At 42.2% G+C, this 18,519-nt stretch overlaps 1 protein-coding gene and 1 long non-coding RNA gene across 5 annotated transcripts in view; one reads left to right on the top strand and one right to left on the bottom strand.

The window, feature by feature from the left end:
- RAB3B (RAB3B, member RAS oncogene family) overlaps positions 1-18,519 on the bottom strand; it is a 52,794-nt gene that overhangs the window by 18,355 nt on the left and 15,920 nt on the right. The window lies entirely within an intron of this gene.
- LOC309534576 lies at positions 5,844-13,533 on the top strand. Its single transcript, XR_014220793.1, has 3 exons — positions 5,844-6,483; positions 10,430-10,535; positions 12,252-13,533. It is a non-coding gene; the product is annotated as an uncharacterized lncRNA (long non-coding RNA).

The following is an 18,519-nucleotide window of genomic DNA, read 5'->3' as shown; positions in this document are numbered from 1 at the left end:
TCTTACGACATCAATACCCTGCTAGGGAATTCTGATAACCTATTGGGTTATGGAAAGGGATAGAAGTATACATGCCATGGGAAACATTTCATGAGATTCTTATTTTGCTTCGAGGATTAATCATACGTATATTATTCTGAGCACCTTTGTGCCTAAGCAAACACTGAATATCTCCAGTGAAAAAATTAAAAACAATACAGTACTTCAAAATTAAAAAGCAAAAGACAAATAGTATGTTTTCAGATAAGGTTTGCCCCTTATTGCTATCAATATCTGTTCTAACTAGGAATGTCCATGTTATACTCTAATAATCACATCACTTTGGACTGGTGTCTGGTAAAAGAAGTTAATTTTCCACTGGATAATTTTCCATACATGGCAACTACTATAATAATTCAGTCTGCCTGTTGTTACTCATGACAACGTAAAATGGAAGACCTGCAGTTAGCGTTTGGCTGTTGAAGGCAGATATGTTTTACCTTGAGGTAATCTTGGGGATGACACTTTTGAGGACAACCCAGTAATCCTATTTCCTAACAGTTATTTAAAGTGGTTGCAATTAATCTTTCTGGCCTTCACGGTGCCTCAAGAGGTGATGGTTTGAAAATATTTGAGAATTACTGGAACAGAGTGCTTAGCAGTTTTATGACAATAAGGTCTTCTTTTCTGAACTGGCAACCTAGAAGTGAGAAAGCTTTGACAACATTTTAATCTGTTTCCCCTCAAAGTGCAACCTGTAGACCAGACATTCAAAGTGTTTACATGTTTGCTTTTTTAAAAATCCATTTGCAGATATTTCATCCATCTCTCAGCAATCAGAGAGATGCTCTGAAACAGCAGCAGAAAAAAAATGAGGGCCTTATCTTGGAGGCGCACACCTGATGTGTACAGCACCTTTTCTTCCCTGCTGTGTTCAGGTTTGTGCTGGTGGTCTTTTTAAAAAATCAAATGGCAGTGTACAGGTTTTCAAGCTCCGCTTTTTAAAAGGTTTCATGCACTGAATATGATTAATGGAGAAGTCTCCTCTTTCTTCTACCCACTCCAGGGGGTGACGGAGACTGAAAGGTCCTTACGCCTCAGATAACTCAGCCAGGAAAATCAGCAACTGCCAAAAGAGCTTTAAGGGCAGGGGTGGCAGAACCTATGGCTCTCTGGTTGGAGAATAATTCCAATCATCCCTGGCCATTGGTCATGCTGGCTGAGAGCTGTGGTCTATCAACATTGGATTTAAGTGCGATTTTCTGCTAATAAACACATTTTTGTATGCTGCTTTGACTAATGTACGCTTTTTTGTAAGGAGTGGAGTTCCTAAGATGATTGGATGGCACATTGTTTGCCTCCTTCCATCAGCTCCTGCAGCCAAGCTGGTGCCAAATGTATTGCTCTGCTTTCCTTTGGACCACATCAGTGAGGCCAAGAGGTGGGTATACTCGTCAGGGCAGCACACTGCTCAAGCTTGTACCCTAGAGAGATCAGTTTGGTGTTGCTAACACAGCAAAAACAGCATAGGAGGCAGCAATTATGAGATACCAGTCTCTGCAGACACAACAGGTGCTGTGATTCTCCAGCTATTTGAGATCACCCCCAGAAGTACACTCCATTTTATTGATATAGACAGAAGCCAACAATAAATTTTTCAGACAGCGCAGATTTGATAGATTTGCCCTTGAATGCAAACTCAACCAAATTTCTCCCCAACCACAGTGCTAATGTTTCAGCAAGTGGCCTTTGTTGCCATACTCCTACTTCTGTAATAATAAAAGCAAATGCTTAGGGCTGCTTAATGCTCTGAATGTAGGGGTTACGCATGTGCCAGACTTTCTGTAGATTAAAGTAATTTCTCTCTCACAGCCTTCTTGAACTGATATCCAACTTCAGCTTAAAGCACCTTGGAATCCAATTATGTTGCTGAAAAAGGGAAAGGAATCTCATCAGTCCAGCCTCTTTTCATCATTCTCCCCCAAATATCTCCAAAAGACAGACGCTAACTTACTCCAGCAAGCCTCTCCAATGCCACAGGAGACTTTTGGAGAGATTTGAAAAAAAACAGCAAGATTCAGGGCTGATTTTAATTCCCCTCCTTCGTCTCATGAACATGACTGAATCCTAAGGTTCATGAAGCTGAAGTTGGACATCAGTTGGCGAAGGCTGGGAGAGAGAAATTATCTTAATTTGCAGAAATCCCGGCACACACATAAACCCAACTCAGATCACCAAGTAGCTACAGTTTGTTTTTAATATTACGGATCTTTTGCAATTCTGTTTAAAAGTAATATATATTTATTTAAAGAACAAACTACAGTTTACTTCTGTAAGCTAACAGGAAGAGGAAGGGGAGAGTGATCAAGGGGCAGGAGGTGGAGGGGGGCATGAAACACTTGGCATATTTTCTGCTGGGTTCCACCCACTGGTGTGAATGGAAAGCAGCAGAATATGCAATTAATGTGTTGAGTGAAAACACATAAGTGTGCTGACCCTAATGTGCTCTTCGCACATACATTAAAAAATGGATCTGAATGACCCATCTGTAAGATAATGCCCCCATGTACACAGCCTTACTGGAAATCCCTTTCAGTTTGAATATGAATACTTATCCAATCAAAGAATGTAGACCTTGGTTATATATATGTGAACCTCTGCTCAGCTGTTAGGGCTTCCGCCAATTAAAGAAGCGTAGTTGATTAATTGAATGCCTTTAAGCCAATGAATTGGTTAGTTCATTGCTTTAAGTTTCTTCACCAAAACCTCAATATAGGTGCTTTTTAGAGATCCTGAAGGATGCTAAACTCAGTGTTAGGAAGATAGGCCATCTTTCATCATTTCATTGCAATTCTCTGTTGTGGTGACACACAAGAACCAAAACAACCCAGCCAATTAAAATTCACCCTTATTGATTAAAATAAGCCCATACCTATTAATCAACCAGCTTGCAGTCCCTAGTGATAGTCCCACAGAGTCCACCTTTAAAGGTCTGAAAATAGGACTTTCCCCATAATTTGAGTGAAATGATGGATGTGAATCTACTTCATATAGGTAGTGGAAAGCAGTACAGAAATTCTTCATTCACACACTTAAATCACACTTCATTTACAGCAAGAGGAGGCATTTGTGGCAGCCGGGAATGAAATGACGAAAAGGACAAGCCACACTTGCAACAGAATGGATAAAAGCAGGAGTTATACACACACCTGGGTTGTTAGGAAGGATTCTTAGTGGCAGACGGGCATGCATTTGTGGTGGTAGCAGGAAAGATATATATATAACTAGACTGATATAAGCCTATATGTTTTTCACTTAGTATATGTTGGAATGTCAAGTCCAACTACTCACAACCATCCCTTAATTCTCATCTGTCCCATGATGCCTTGCTCTCAGGAGCCAAAGTCAGAGGCAGCTGAGCAATAAAACATCTGGTGTCAGTGAAGTTAACTCTTTATTCAAAGAAACCAAAATCACACAGACCGAGTGATCGCAGCAACCCTTCCCAGTAGGTCTTGCCCCACTGAGGCAGTTGTGAGGACTGAATGTCCCTGCCCTCCCACAGCTCTCTAAGCTTCCTCCCCCGGTTCCTCCCCCAGCAGCCTAAGGCTCCTTTGTCTTATCTCTCTTTGCTCTACCTTCTCCATTCCCCCATTCCCAGGGGGAGGGGAGCTGGTCACAGCAGGAGGGGGAAACTCCCTGGCTTCTTCAGAGGCCTGCCTCCACTCTGCCTCTTGGTGCCCTGCCCCTGCTTCTGCCTCCGATACTGGACTGTTCTCTGCCACAGGCTCTTCCTGCTCCCTAACCCTGCTTCCGACACCTCCTCCTCCTCTTCCTCCCAGTCTGCTCCTTTTTCTCCCACTGACTACTCATCGCCATCCCACCACCAATCCCCTGGCTCTGAGCCGCCTTCCCTTTGGGGTTCCCCAGCTGGTGCCTCCCACCACTGCTCTGCGTCCAGTCAGTCCATGACACTTGCTTCTTAAGTGGCAAGTGAATACAATAGCTTTAGCATTTTGAGGGGTTGTCCTCTCTCAGATGGGAAAACAAATGGATATTCATATGGAGAGAGATGGAATGGAAGCTGCGACTCAGGCGGCCTCAGTCCACCTCTAGCCCTTGTTGTCAAAGGTTGCTCAACTGGAGTTCTCTACAGTGACCTTCCTTGCCCTGTGGATCCCTTTACCAGACAACACTCTATTTTTCCAAAATCCACCTTTGCTTTTGTTCGAAGTGCAACAGCAGCAATCATTCAGTTTATAACTGTGTTTGCTCATGTCTTGCCACTTTTGCATCTCCCTTCCCTACTGCCTCCCATTGCCTCTTCCCCCGTGCTTAAAATGTAAATTGAAAGCTCCTTTGAGCAGGGACTTGCTGTTGGGGTTTTGTTTTTGTTTTGCTCATGGTACTCTGCAAAACCCAAAGGATGCACAACACTAATAATACGAAACAGCATACCAAATGAAACATTTTAAGTATTCAGTTTTTACTTGGATGTCCCATATTGCCCTCACCGAAATCTACCAAATTAGCAACAAAGAATTATGTTGGTGGGCACTGGTCAACCTTTGTTCCTGCTACAATCTAGAAATAGAAATGTTCAGGGGAGGGGAGGATGAGTCAATGGATACTATGAGAAGCAAGTGATGTTATGAATCACTTTGAAAGCTGCTTTCTGGTTTCACCTGCCAGCAGCAGCAAATTAACCCCACACCCACCCGGTCACTACCAGAAAATGTCAAAGTCGCTACAGAGCTTAGCTCTCCTGAAAACACTTCATTTCAAAGGAATTAATTGTGTGATTTCTCTCTTTCTAACAACTAATCATTCATTTTCACAAAACCACAGGGAGATCAAGCAAGGAGGCTCAGTGGTTTAGACCACAGTGCCACCCGCGTCCCCTACTAATGTGTATATAGCCACAGATTGGTCCAACATGGGAGATATGGGGACCATTTTTGTCACATGGAAAGTAAGCACAGGTCAAAATGGTAGTTTGTTTTCTCTATTTATTTCCTCATTTTAAATGCCACAAAATCAGTACAAAGTTGGGCCTGTGACAATGAAGAGATGGGAGTGACTTGTGAATATAAAGTACAGTACTTCTCTTATCTCAATACAGAACTGGGCTATGAAAATCTGATTAAGACTTATCACACAGAAAATGCTTTAGGTTTTTTTTAGCGGGGGGGGGGGGGGGCTACTGCTGCTTTGAGAATACAGAAGGGATTAGCTACTGCTTGCCAGTTCAGCCGACCAAACAGCAAGTGAGGTAGAAAACACAGCTGCTTCCTTCTCAAACATCTTCTGACACTGATTATCACTTTACTGGCCTGTTACAGATTTTATAGGATTTATGAAACAGTGCTGTGAAGAAAAAAAAACTACAACAGAATACATAGTGAAGTGTGTGTATATGTGGGGGCAGATTTGGGTCATAAAACCTACATATGCGTGAAAATAAATTCCTTGAATACCAGTTGAATTGGCATCCGTGAGATGAATTTAGGATCAGACTGTAAGATTGCTGCTCTTTCTTTAATGCTGATTTCTAAACTGATTGAAAAGTGGGTTTATACACAGGGATTAAAACTCCAGCAATTTGAAATGGATGCCATTTCCTGTCTTCACTATCAAAGCACGCTGTGCCACAAGATGCAAAAATACATTTTGATTCTGTTCAGAATCTGACTGCATTGGTTTCTTTTTAGCACCAAAGCACAATGGAAACTGTTAGCATATACAAGAAATGAGCAGTGCGGAGGGTGAAGCAATCAATGCGAATGATCAGTTTGTGACTAGGGTAGTACAAACCATGTTTGGGTAAGTAATCATTTCAAATTCTGAAAGGAAGACATAATAGCAGTATTAGATACAGACATATTTTTCCTTTATTTATTTAAAAATGCCAAGCCGCCACCCGTCTGAAGCAGGTAAGGGATATTGATTCACACTGAACAGATGCAGCAGTTATATCTGTAGGGAAAACATAGCTGTTGCTTGCAGTTTGGCACCACACTGTATTGTATTTGGGAAATTTCTCATTTCAAGCTAAAGGCTGGTTTAAATTGGACTGGGAGATGCACAGGCCCCAAATATATATAGACAAGAACAGGTTTTTGCAAACCAAAAGGCCTCACAGGCCTCTCTATCCACCAAGCCACACGCCTAATGGGCCTTGCTCTGGGCCTTCAAGTGCTCTTGCCCGGCCAGAATGTGTTCAACTATTATAATGCCTCTTTGCTGACTTGGATGGAGAAGGAAAAGAGATGTAGACATGGCAGGGCAGGAACACAGCCCTCCCCACAAAGGGAAGAGTCACATCCACCCCAACCATCACAGGCACACAGCCCCCAGAAGGTGGTTCATGAGGGAATGAGGCATTTTGGCTGAGAATGTTCCAAGCTCATCCATGTTCAAGAGGGTCATAAATGAACTCGGCCCACACTCCTCCTCTGGGATTTCCAGTGGCAACGCAGAAGCGTCTCCTCTCAGTTCTTTTAAGTAAGCTATATTTTCAGAGGTATTCGTTATGAAAACCTACAGCTGGATGTCACATATTATTTACTTAGTATAGGGGTGGGGAACTTTTTTCCTTCGCGTCCAACTTTCAGGGAGGCGAGCCAGAGGCCAAATTGGGTGGAACAGTGTATGTGATTTTTATCCTTGTATGATAGATTGCATTCCAGCCAGTACCACATACTAGTGTGTGTCGTGTGCCATGGCACCCTGGGGTGTCTTCAATGATGGTTGGGGTGCTGCGGACAACACTGGCCTCTTTCCCTCTTTCCTTCCCTCTGATGCCCTCTTGCGTCTCTGCCTCTCAAAGGCTTGCACAGATGTTTGTTGCAACAGCCCTGGCTACAAGTACCCCAGGCGAATGGTCCCTGTGGGGCTGGCCAGGGGTGCTTCCCAGGCCCCTGTGGGGTAGTGTGAGGAGGCAACTCTCTTTGGGGTGGGGGGCAGCTCAGAGACCAGGGGCGACAGCAGCAGCTGCCCAGAGGACTCCTAATAAATAATAATAATAATAATAATAATAATAATAATAATAATAATAATAATAATAATTTATTATTTATACCCTGCCCATCTGGCTGAGTTTCCCCAGCCACTCTGGGCGGCTCCCAATCAGTGTTAAAAACAGTACAGCATTACATATTAAAAACTTCCCTCTTCCAAGGAGAGGGAAGAGGAGAGGAGACTGAGGAAACACTCCTCAAGGGAGGGTGCTCGAAAAGAGGTGAAGGGCTGCCGGCTCTGCAGGTAAGGGGTGACGTAACTGGGCTCCTGAGCCCCACAGGGGTGCCTCAGAAAGAACGCAGTTGGTCAAGGGAGCCATGGACCTCTAAAGGCTAAAAACCTCTGCAATAGACCATTGTCAAAACTGCTTCTGTCCCTTTTCAACCATTTGGTTCAGAGGCTATGTTTCAGCCTGCCATGTGGTTATTACTGCCTGTGGGGATATGGGAAAGATCTGTCATTTCACAGACTATTTTAGGCAACTCACCTTTACGTTGATGTAATTTTTGTCTTTCTATTTAAAGCTACCTTTGTGAAAACCATTCCCTACATATTCTCCACCCAACCCCCTCCAGTTGGCTTAAAATAAATGACTGTTTTCTATTTCCTTCCTAGATCTGTGAACATCTGAAACTTTGCCTGGAACTTTCTTTATTGAAAATTCTATTTTAAAATAAGATCTATCTTTGACAAGGGTAGTCAAATGCTGGGACCAAAAATCTCAGTGTCTTAAAACAGAAGCATCTGAAACATTTCCCCTGCTTTATAGATTAACTTGCATTTGCCTTAATTATTGACTGTTCCACTCATAATTTCCACCTTTTCTTTCTGCTATCCTAAGTCTTATTTATTAAACATGTCTCTTCTGTGTGCTCCAGGAGCTCCATTCTCACTTCCTACAGATTCACTTTACTCTTGTGTATACTGTGCAGTTCTCTAAATACACTCAAACATCACAACTGAATTCTACAGCCGAAGAAGAACTAAGAATTGTGCACAGACTACAATTCTAGTTTCAGTTTTTATTCACTGAAACTAAGAACATTCTTAACAGGGGTGATCCTACCATCAGGCAGCGTGAGATAGTTGTCTCCGGTGATGGGTGCTGTGGAGCAGTGTAGTCAGGTGTCAGGAGACAGAAATGTGTGTGCACATGCCTAGTAGCCTGATGCCCTCAAGAGGATGCTGGCCATCACCCATGTCAAAATAAGCCTGAGCTGCCAGTCTGATCAGCTTCTTTATGTCAAATGAATGGGACGTGATCTTGTCCTTTGCCTCAGGCAGCAAAATGTCTTGGGCAGTTTTGGCTCTGAAACAAAGCACAGGGCAGTCCATCCAAATCCCCACCTCATTTCTCCTAATAGGACTATCCAGGTTGAATTCCGTACTCTGGAGGAAAAGGATGCTGGCAGTGACCTTTGCAGGATCTTTAGCTCTGACTGTAGTTCATTTCCAGGCAGAATGATAGATGAGTTCAAGAATTGTGAGTGGCAGAACACAAGATTGTAGCCCTAGTGGACTGAGGTTTGAAAAGAGCTCTATTAGCCAGGGGCTCTTTCTCTTTTAAGTCATTTCAGAACTAGATTTGCCTCTGGCTTTCCAGTTTAGCAGTTAGAGGAGTAGTAAGCACACCACTTTTATATGTTGGTTGAATAGGACTCTTGACATTTTCCCTTAGGCACTGTTTCTGTTACAGGACTATCAACTTTTCTTCAAGTTCAAACGGCAACATTTCATGAGTCACTCATAAAATTCAGTGGGCTGTATCAAATGGTAGTTCATACTCAGAGCAGACCCACCGATATTCATGGACGTAACAAATTTAGGTCTATTAATTTCAATGGGTTTACTCTGAGTAGATCTTAGTTGGATACAACCCAAGCCCTCCTCCAACTAAGGTGCTTCAGCGTACAACTACAGCACTAGTGCTTAACTAGTATTTGTAGTTAAGCTCAAAAAGAGATGAGATTCATACTTCCCCATGCAATGCCCCAACTTTTCAGGTAACTTTATTTCATTATTTCCTTACACTTCTACACTGTTTAACACCAGCACCGAAGTGTTATCCGAAGCCTATATAAACATGCTCACCCAGAAATGCTCAATGGGAAGGCTAATTTCCCCATCTCTCCTCTTAGTAAGGCTACGCACCACAATCCGCATGGTCTGTCATGTGCAATCAGGGTATTGGATCAGGAGTGGAACTCACTCAAGTTATTCTGATTGTCTGAAAAGCCCTTTAAGACTTGGATACTTAAGAATAACGGCTCATTTAATAAATAAACTATAGGTGAAACCAATGGATATAGAGCAGATCCATCAGTCCTAATGTCAACATATTGTGGCTTATCCATTATGTTGAATGAAATTCATCCTGCACTGATTACAAAAATGATATCTCTGAAGCTTCATTTAAAATGAGCTCAACAAGGCTCATTAGCTTGTTGGACTATGTTTACTCAATTTTATTTTTAATGAAACAACAGTCTTGTCTGAAATGAATCCTTTGCATCACAGGAAATGTGCTATAAAACACAAACCACTTCCACATCTGTTCTCACTCATCATTTAACATATTGGAGTGTCCTGATCTGATCTCATACTGGGCATCCTTTTATCAGGTGTTCACCACTTTTGAACTAAGCAGAAGAAATGTACTTCTGGAAAATAAACAGGAGATAGTGATAGAGGGTGAAAGAGAAAAAATAAGAAGCAGTAGGAAAAGAGGCAAGCCACTTGACTGTAGAAGAAAACCTCAAAGCAGTTAACAAAAAGAGATAAAATGATAAAAATTATCACTAAAAAATAATAATTACAGCCATAATTTAAAACATACAAAAAGTTAAAACCGCAATAGAATAGACTAAAACAGAAAAATTGCAGCTGTTGAACAAGAGACTATGATTAAGCTTGGAATACAACTGGAATAAATAAGATGTTGAAAGCAGGAAGAAAAAAAAAGAATTACTGAACCTGTAATCCAGCAAGCGGGAGGTCACCCAAATTATATAACTGGATATTTGATTAATTGTTTTTTGATTTGGTATTATGATTTGATATGCATATAATGAGGTCTGTTTTGGATTTTTTGTAACTGAAAACTAATAAAAATTATTGGGGGGGGGGGGAGAATAGACTAAAACAGATTCATAACGTAGCTGCCAGGGTGCCAAAAAGCACTCTCCCCCGCCGGCTCTCCGCCCCCGCCCCCGATATCGGAGCATGAAGCTCTGCCGCTGCCAGGAGGATACTATGGTTGATGGTATTAAAATCTGATAAGAGATCAAGAAGCAGGAGCAAAGCCACACTCCCATTGTCACATCCTCTCCACAAACTTTGCTCCTCCAACTCTTCCATCCTCAGGCACCTGTTCTCTTAAGTAACTCTGCTGTGTTCTCAGAGTAACTTCCAGTATTTCCCTTTATCCAAGGAACTCCAGTGTGACTTCCCTCTTCCATCAGTTCCCTTGTCCAAACCACCTTTTCTGGGAAGGCTATGGCTGAACTCCAGAGTCTCCATTCTCTAACTGTGGATTGGTGAGCAATGAATTATGACAGATTGACAATCAAAGATGTTAATTTCAAAAAAAAGGACTGGATTCCTATAGGTGTTGATGTAAATATACAATAATAATACATGTATCTGTGTAAGTTAGCCTGTAGGGATACATGGATGTGTGTGTGTGTGTGTGTGTGTGTGTGTGTGTGTGTGTACACGCACACACACACACACACCCTACACAGACACATATGCATAATGTTATGTGAGAGTCCTCAGTGTAGCCACTAACAGCAACAGCCTGCCATTTCTACCATTTCGAAGTCTTTTCATTTAATTCAAAAACACGTTTCTGGCTCTGACACTTTGGCAGCCACTTCAAAAACAGGAGCCAAATATTTGATATAATGAAGCCTGCTCATATTTACTTGTGATTATACAGCCTAGATCGAAAGCTCACAGGGTCTAGATTACATTATTCATCAGTTTTAAGTCCTGTGACACCTGACCTTTTCTTAAACACTACAAAACGCATGCAGAGCTTGAAGGTCAAAAGACAAGTGCCAAGCTTCACAGTGGAGAACCCAGATGTAGAAAAGGAAAGGGTGGGGCAAGAAGTATAATGAAAAATTGAGATCAGAGCCAGTGGCCAGGTGACCTGAATAGCTGGGCATTTTATTTTGACACCACTTTTCCCATGGATGCAGCACTCACTCCTGTTAATTTTGGCCTATGATCCTATCTTCATTTTAGCCAAGTGGAGCTTGTAGTTCAAGAGAGAATCAAGCCAGCTGGGACAAGGTGGAAAGAGCTTATGCTCTCACCTGTACCCTTAGGTCTTCTTTCCAATCTCATGTGTTTTTCTAAATTTACCATCTGTTTTCAGTACCAGAGTTCAACTTTAGAACATATAAAGTAAGAATATTAATATTGCAACCACTGTATTGCTTTCAGTGCCTGCTAAAAACTTTTCTGTTTAGGCAAGTCTACTCAGATATACAATTTTACTTTTAAGATTGTTCTTTTTATTGGTATTTTCTCATGAATATTTTGTATTATTTCCCGTAAACTGTTCAGTGCTTTGTTTTCAAATTAAGTGATATATAAATCTTGTTAAATAAAATATATTAAAGTGCTTCTCAGCAGGCGTGAAGTGTGCTGCCCTCACTTCTGAGTAATTCCTGCAAGACTTGAACCCCAACTTCTTTCTCTAGAAAATTAACAGTAGCTCAAAGCAAGCAATGTGCCAGAGGTAGCAACATGGTGGATCTGAAACTGGACACATCCATGGCCTCATTTGGATGCTACACTAAACTATGTTTTAGCATTATGTGTACAAGCCCTGGTGTTTTCAGCTCCTTCAGTATAACTAACTCCCTCCATCCAGCACTGGTTCCCTTTAAGACAGACAAAAAGCAGCTTTCCTTCTTCCACTGTTCTGGATAAGCTACCCTTCCTAGCTTTTCATGTACCCAAGTTCTTCGTAGCTCTCACACAGCTGTGCTGAGGAACATCTGCCTGTATCACCTGCCCCTCCCCTCAAGCCTCCTGCCTTTGTGTGGTGAGTTGGGCACACAAACATGGAGCCTTTTAGTCTCATTATAAAATGCCTTTGAAATGCATATTTAAGTCTCATTAAAGTATGCATTTCTAAATGTGTTTTATCCTAAAAAGCTCATCTTGAGCTACATTGATACATGGCCATTTTGTGATTAGACGTGAACTTTCATACAGATTTCTTTTCACCATTACAGATTAATCTGGAAACGGGCTGGAGTGCACTTATGAATGAACATAAACAACAGTGACATGGGGTAGGAATGAGGCTAATATGTCCACTTTCTGGTAAGTGTGGTGTACGTGGGGAAAACCCTGCAGCGCTATCTAAACTTCCTACACAGACCTATCAACTGGCAACCAACACTGTGTCCTCAGAGGTGGGTGCTGAGCTGTGCTGAAGGCTGAAAAGACAATGTCTTGGGGCAGAAGAGCTCTTTAAAGCATCCCACTCAGCACCCTCTCCTAACTCAACAAGTTGAGCTTGATCCTGCCCCTCGGGGATGTGCACAAAAGCACCACCCTATCTACCATAAAACTAGGGGTAGAGTAGGGGTTGGCAACGTTTTTTGAGGCCGGTCCAGTCCACTCCCTGGCAGACCTCTTGGTGGGCCAGAGCATGCGCGCCCGTGCGTGCGCTCAAGCTATTTCCGGCACCCTTCCAGGATGGAGGAGCACCTATGCACATGCGCACATGCTATTTCTGGCGCTCTTCCAACCCAGAAGTCGGTCCCCGCGGCAAGAAAAAAATGGCGCCGGGGGGAGCATGGAATCCCCACGCCAATCCATGGAACGGCCGTGGGCTGGTTCAAGGAAGCTCATGGGCTGGAACTGGCCCATGGGCCTTAGGCTGCCGACCTCTGGGGTAGAGGGAAGCGATGCCTCAGACGTCTTAACTAGGCTTTGTTGAAAGAAGCATGCTTCAAATGGTGGTTTATGAAGTTGGCTTGTTTTCCAAAGCCATAGCTAAGATTAACGTGGTTAAGATGAAGGGTTGAGAGACAATGATAACCTCTGGCTCATTGAAAATGGAAATGAAAGCTGCTGCTTCTTATGACCACCTGGGAGTGGGGTTTAAGGTGATGACACACGAGCCTGAAGCTCATTCATGTCAGACTGAATTATAAATGAGAGTTATGTCCAAACTGAACCTATAAGTCATCCCATAAAGGAATTCCTAGTTAGAAAGAGGAGGAGCAAACCTGTCCCAAGAATAGGAAGGCAAAGGTTAAAGCTACAAGAGGTGTACCATGAGAAGCATTAAGCAAGATAGTAATGTGTCATGTAACACAGCAGGAGAAGGAACTTCTAAACCGTCCTGTCATTGATAAATTATAAGTAGCACTTGGCTGTCCCCCCTGCCATGTTTTTTCCCCAAATATGTTTTGTGGGACATTTTATTCTATTTTTCTAATAAAACAGAATTGCAGCTTAAGTCAGGACAGTGTAGAAAAAAAACTATTAAGACTTTCCAGGAACCCCATGCTTTAAAATTTAATATTTTCCCTTTCCAGATTCTGTCAGTTTTCTTGTCCTGTTATCACAGCTAGGGGATTAGTGAGTAATTGCCTTAATGAGTTGTTTGTTCAGGGATGGGAGGGTGGATGGTGGGGTAGGAAGGCTTCAATTGCTGATTTCCAATTTCTTTATTTAAAAAAAGAAAGATGCAAGAAGCCCAGTATAATTTGGTTAATTATTGGATTCATTAGTCACCCTTTATCAGTAATGATTCCAGAGCAGCAATTAAACAGAAAATCCCCAGCCAATAAATTCATAACAGATCAGCCTCAGTCTCCTGTTAGGGAACTATTGGGCCCCACTGCTTCACACAGGAGAACCAGAGTGAAAATGGAAATCAAGGAAGAACACTACCTTGAGAACATAAAACCAGGATCAAATTATAAACTTAATCCCAGGAACGTAAGCCTTCAGAAAAAAATTCCTGGATTGAAGTTGCTTCAGTTTTGGAGATCCGAATCTGACCCTCTATTTCCACCCTGCAATCAATATCTTAAGGAAGCTAGTGTGACAGAAAAATCTTGCATCATTAAAAGTAATACCTCTTCATAAAAATAGTGATACATATTGCCCGTTGTTTCTGAACATGAATTCAATCATCTTTTGAAATAGGTATGCCTGAGCAAACTTCCCGGATTTTAATTTCAAAGGCAATATTACATGCTGTTTTCCACAAGTAATATAAGATATTTTCCCCAAATAATGTTGATGCACATTCCCTTTCGTGACTTCTATTAAAAATCCATTAGTCACCCACACACAAGTGAATAAAAATCCTACAGGCATCCTTAGTCTCAAGTTCATAAAGTGGGTAGGGGGAACACTCTGAAGATACTTATAAAAGGAGACTTAAAAATCATTTGGTATTGTTAACTACCATGACAACATAAAATGAATTATCATTCATTTACAGAACCATTTCCAATACATTCTTATTGGATTTGAAGGCACATTCAAAATATGATCTGAAGTCTTGAAATAACAACCCAACCTGGTAAATTAAGATGAATGTGCTTTTAAAACAGTTGGGACTACTCTGCTCATTCATTTATTTAAAAAAAGCAGAAATGCAGCTTCATCAGCAGTAGTAGCATAAGTGCTGTGTATTTCTGACCCCCTCAGATACAATAATGAGCTCCCCCCCATTGCTGCATGGCACCCAATTTTTGAGAGGTGTGAGATTCTAGGGGTTCCAGGCGCTTGCCCAGGGTTCGTATTTCCTTTGGAGACTGTGGTGTCTTTATGGTCTATGGTTCATTTACACACACATATATATACAACCTAAGCCTGTGAGGGAAGGACTGGCAGCATTAATACTCTGAGGGTCTTGCTTCCCCCAGAGCCACAGCCTTAGATTTGGACAGAAATCAATCCTCCCTCCCCCTCTCCCTGGATATGCCAGGTCTGCATCCTCTCTACCTCAGGCTCTATTCTCCCCTTGGTGGTCTAAGAAAAGTTGACATGAATCTCCCTGTGACTCTTCTTTGCTTACTATGAAAAGATACTCCCATAACTGTATCACAGATGCACATTTCATTTTCTAGCTATGAGTCACTGTCAGCTAGAGGTTGTGCAAGTGATAAGAAATTAGCATAGCTGAAAAACTGAGACATGGACAAAGGGTAGGTATAAGAGCTTCTGGTTCCAGAAGGGAGAAAATGTGTTTGACAAGTGCAGCCCCAGGGATTTTCAGTAGTGACTGCAGTTCATTTGGAAGTGCAAACAACATGGTGTTTGACAGGAAAATCTGGCATAAAGAACAGTGCATTTCAAAGCCTGCTCTACTTCTGATCCATAAAACTCCTTCTACAGTAGGTCCAAATTCACAAGATTTGCACAAGAGACATGCTTGTAGGAGGCTCCTTTTAGATACCCCATGGTGAAGTGATGGTAAATTTGCCTATTGATTTGGAGGGCTTGTTCGGGTGACTGTTCACTATAGCATGACAGCATGATGGTGTATTATGAAAGATGCAGAGAGTGAACCACTCTTCTAGCACATAATGATAAAAGGAGTTGGGTCAAATATGCATTCCCTGCTGTCGTCTGGGCAACCCAGGACCTCCATACACACTGCCCAAGCTTGCACCCCAGAGAGATCAGTTCAGTGCTGCTAACGCAGGAGGAAGCAGTTATGACTTACTGGTCTCTGCAGTCACAGCAGACGCTGTGGTTCTCCAGCGGTCTGACTTCACCCCCAGAGGTACACTCCATTGTCTCTCGAGACAGACAGATGCCAACAACATTCTGACCTTGACAAAGTTGCCACAGTATGTTAGACCATCAAATGTTGAAGGTGAGTGCCATTGTTTTGTTTCCAATCATGGCAGCGCTCTTCCCTGTTTCCAGGCATGGTCTAAAAGATACCTAATAGCAACAAATCAGCAAATGTTTGCAGCAAACAGAACCTTTGGGAGCAAACAGCTATATGAGGAACCAATTTTTAGCAGGAAAACAGGGCAGGGAGGAAAGAGTCCACACTCTGTGCCATGTAATACCAATCCAGAGTAGAGACCCACCGCCGCCGCAACTGCTTTTTATGAAAGTGCTTTAAAGTACAGTGCTACCTCGGGTTACATACGCTTCAGGTTACAGACTCCGCTAACCCAGAAATAGTACCTCGGGTTAAGAACTTTGCTTCAGGATAAGAGGAGAAATCGAGCAGTGGCGGTGCAAGGCCCCATTAGCTAAAGTGGTGCTTCAGGTTAAGAACGGACCTCCAGAACGAATTAAGTACGTAACCAGAGGTACCATTGTACGTGCTTAGTTTGATCCGACTGATAGACCTGGCATGGTTCAGACATTACTCATGAGGTGTTTATTTATTTGGTATGCGGCATGTAATATGCAGTTTGGACATAACTCTCATTTATAGTTCAGTCACAGGGTTGTGATGTATTAAACTGTAGCACCCTGCTTGTGGTTAACGCTTAGCTGGAATGAAATATTCAACGCAGCAATAGAGAAATTAAAATAATTATTTATTTGTCAGACAAATAAATGAGAGGCACAGTGGTATATGGTTACCAAGCTCTGGCCTGGCCTCCTGCCATTATGGCCAGCACTTATATTCCCTCAATCCAGCCCCCTTTGCTCCTCCTGTGGCTACCTCTGTCCAATCAGCCTGGTTGAATTTCCTATTGGCTGATTGCTAGAACCAATCCTAGAAGATACACCCATATCCTCCTGTCCTTATATGGAACACAAAGAGCTATATATTGTTACATCTATAAATGACAAATAAGTAGTAATATATCTTACATGTGTCTCAACAAGGCATCTTAATTACCAGCTCACCTCTTGCCCTCCTTGCCCTATTGCCTTCTAAAACAAATGGTTAATCTTAAATTTTTATCTTAAACATATGTCAAGGATCTTGAGTTTCACATCAACATTGAAAGATCTCCTTCATTTGAAGGTTTCTAAACAAATGTCTGACAACTAATATATCAGGACTGCTCAGGACGGCGTCTCTTGTCTAGCAAGGGGGCAAGACTGGTGGCTGACTTAATTTCAAAATACAACTCTTAGAACTATATGAAATCTAGCATTTCTTAAATCCTTTGCATAATTACATTTAAGACAATATATTTAATACATAACATAGGTAGCCTTTTAAAAGGAATAAGGCCTTTGTAAAGTAAAAAGGAACTCAGTAAAAAAACAGCTTCAAAAGAAGCCTCTCCAGTTTACAACCCCTCCTTCAGCCAGCTGCTTTTCCCATTAGAAAAAAAGACTTGCCAGCTAGATGCTTCCCCATTTGGTCTTGGCCTTTTAACCTTAGAAAGAAGATCTGGCTCATTTTACTGGGAGGCACATTGGCATTATTTTACTATTTACTCATTCCTAATTATATTTATTTCTGCCTTTTTTTATCTTCTGTAACATGTAGGGTCAGTGTCCTCATTCAGTCTGTAATTTCAGCTTTTACGACTTTGAGAATTGTTTTCTGCTATCAATCAAAGGGGCCCTTGTCTAGAAGAATAAACATTACCAAGGTTGTAAACTGCTGGTCTTCTGGCTTGAAACTTTTGAAAATTTAAGCTCTCTCTTTAATATACAAGTCCTGATTAAACATTAATAAAATGCAGGCTTATGCCTGATGCCTCAAAACAAGGAGGGAAACGCCACCTTGAGCCTCCATCTATTGGAATAAAGATCAGATCAGGGAAAAGGGAGGCAGCATCAATATGGGGGGCAGGGAGAAGTTGAGAGTGAAGATCTGCATCTGGAGGGAGGGAGGGAGGGAGGGAACATTGGTAAAGCAGCAGCTTTGGCTTCTTCTCACCCTCTGGCTTCGTGAAAAGGAGGCGTTATGCTTGCACAGTAGCCCCTTGCCCAGGCAAAAAGGAGGCAGAAACTGAAACCAACCCAGAAGCCAAGGCCAGAGAAGGAAGAGAAGCAGGCAGCAGCTGGAGAAGAAGCATTACATGGCAGCCACACCTATGTATTGGGGGTCAGATCTATGTAGTTGTGCAGATCCTGCTGCCTGAGGCGGTCACCTAACACAGCCTCATGGGAGGGCTGGCCCTGGTCAGTACTGGGAAGATCAGTGTGTTTCTGGTTCACCTATTAATGTCGCTTGCTCAAGAGGATCACTACAATGAGTCAATAAACGATGTGAAAGCAATGTCCTAATAGGATCATATTCTGGTAACTAAGCACAATTACAATAATAATAAAAACTACATGATGATGATGATGTTGATTATACTCCGCCCATCTGGCTAGGTTTCCCCAGCCACTCTGGGTGGCTTCCAGCAGATTATAACAACATAATAAAACGTCAAACGTCAAAAACTTCCCGATACAGCGTTGCCTTCAGATGGCTTCTAAAAATTGTGTAGTTCTTGACATCTGATGGGAGAGGTACAAAAAGATCACTGGTAATTTGAGCTCCCGTAAATCTGATCTTCCCCTAAATCTTCTCTCCAGTTTCAATGTATT

The sequence above is a fragment of the Podarcis vaucheri genome, assembly GCF_965113315.1.
Source record: "Podarcis vaucheri genome assembly, chromosome: 6".
NCBI classification, from domain to species: domain Eukaryota; kingdom Metazoa; phylum Chordata; class Lepidosauria; order Squamata; family Lacertidae; genus Podarcis; species Podarcis vaucheri.
This window is presented reverse-complemented; position numbering and strand designations above follow the sequence as displayed.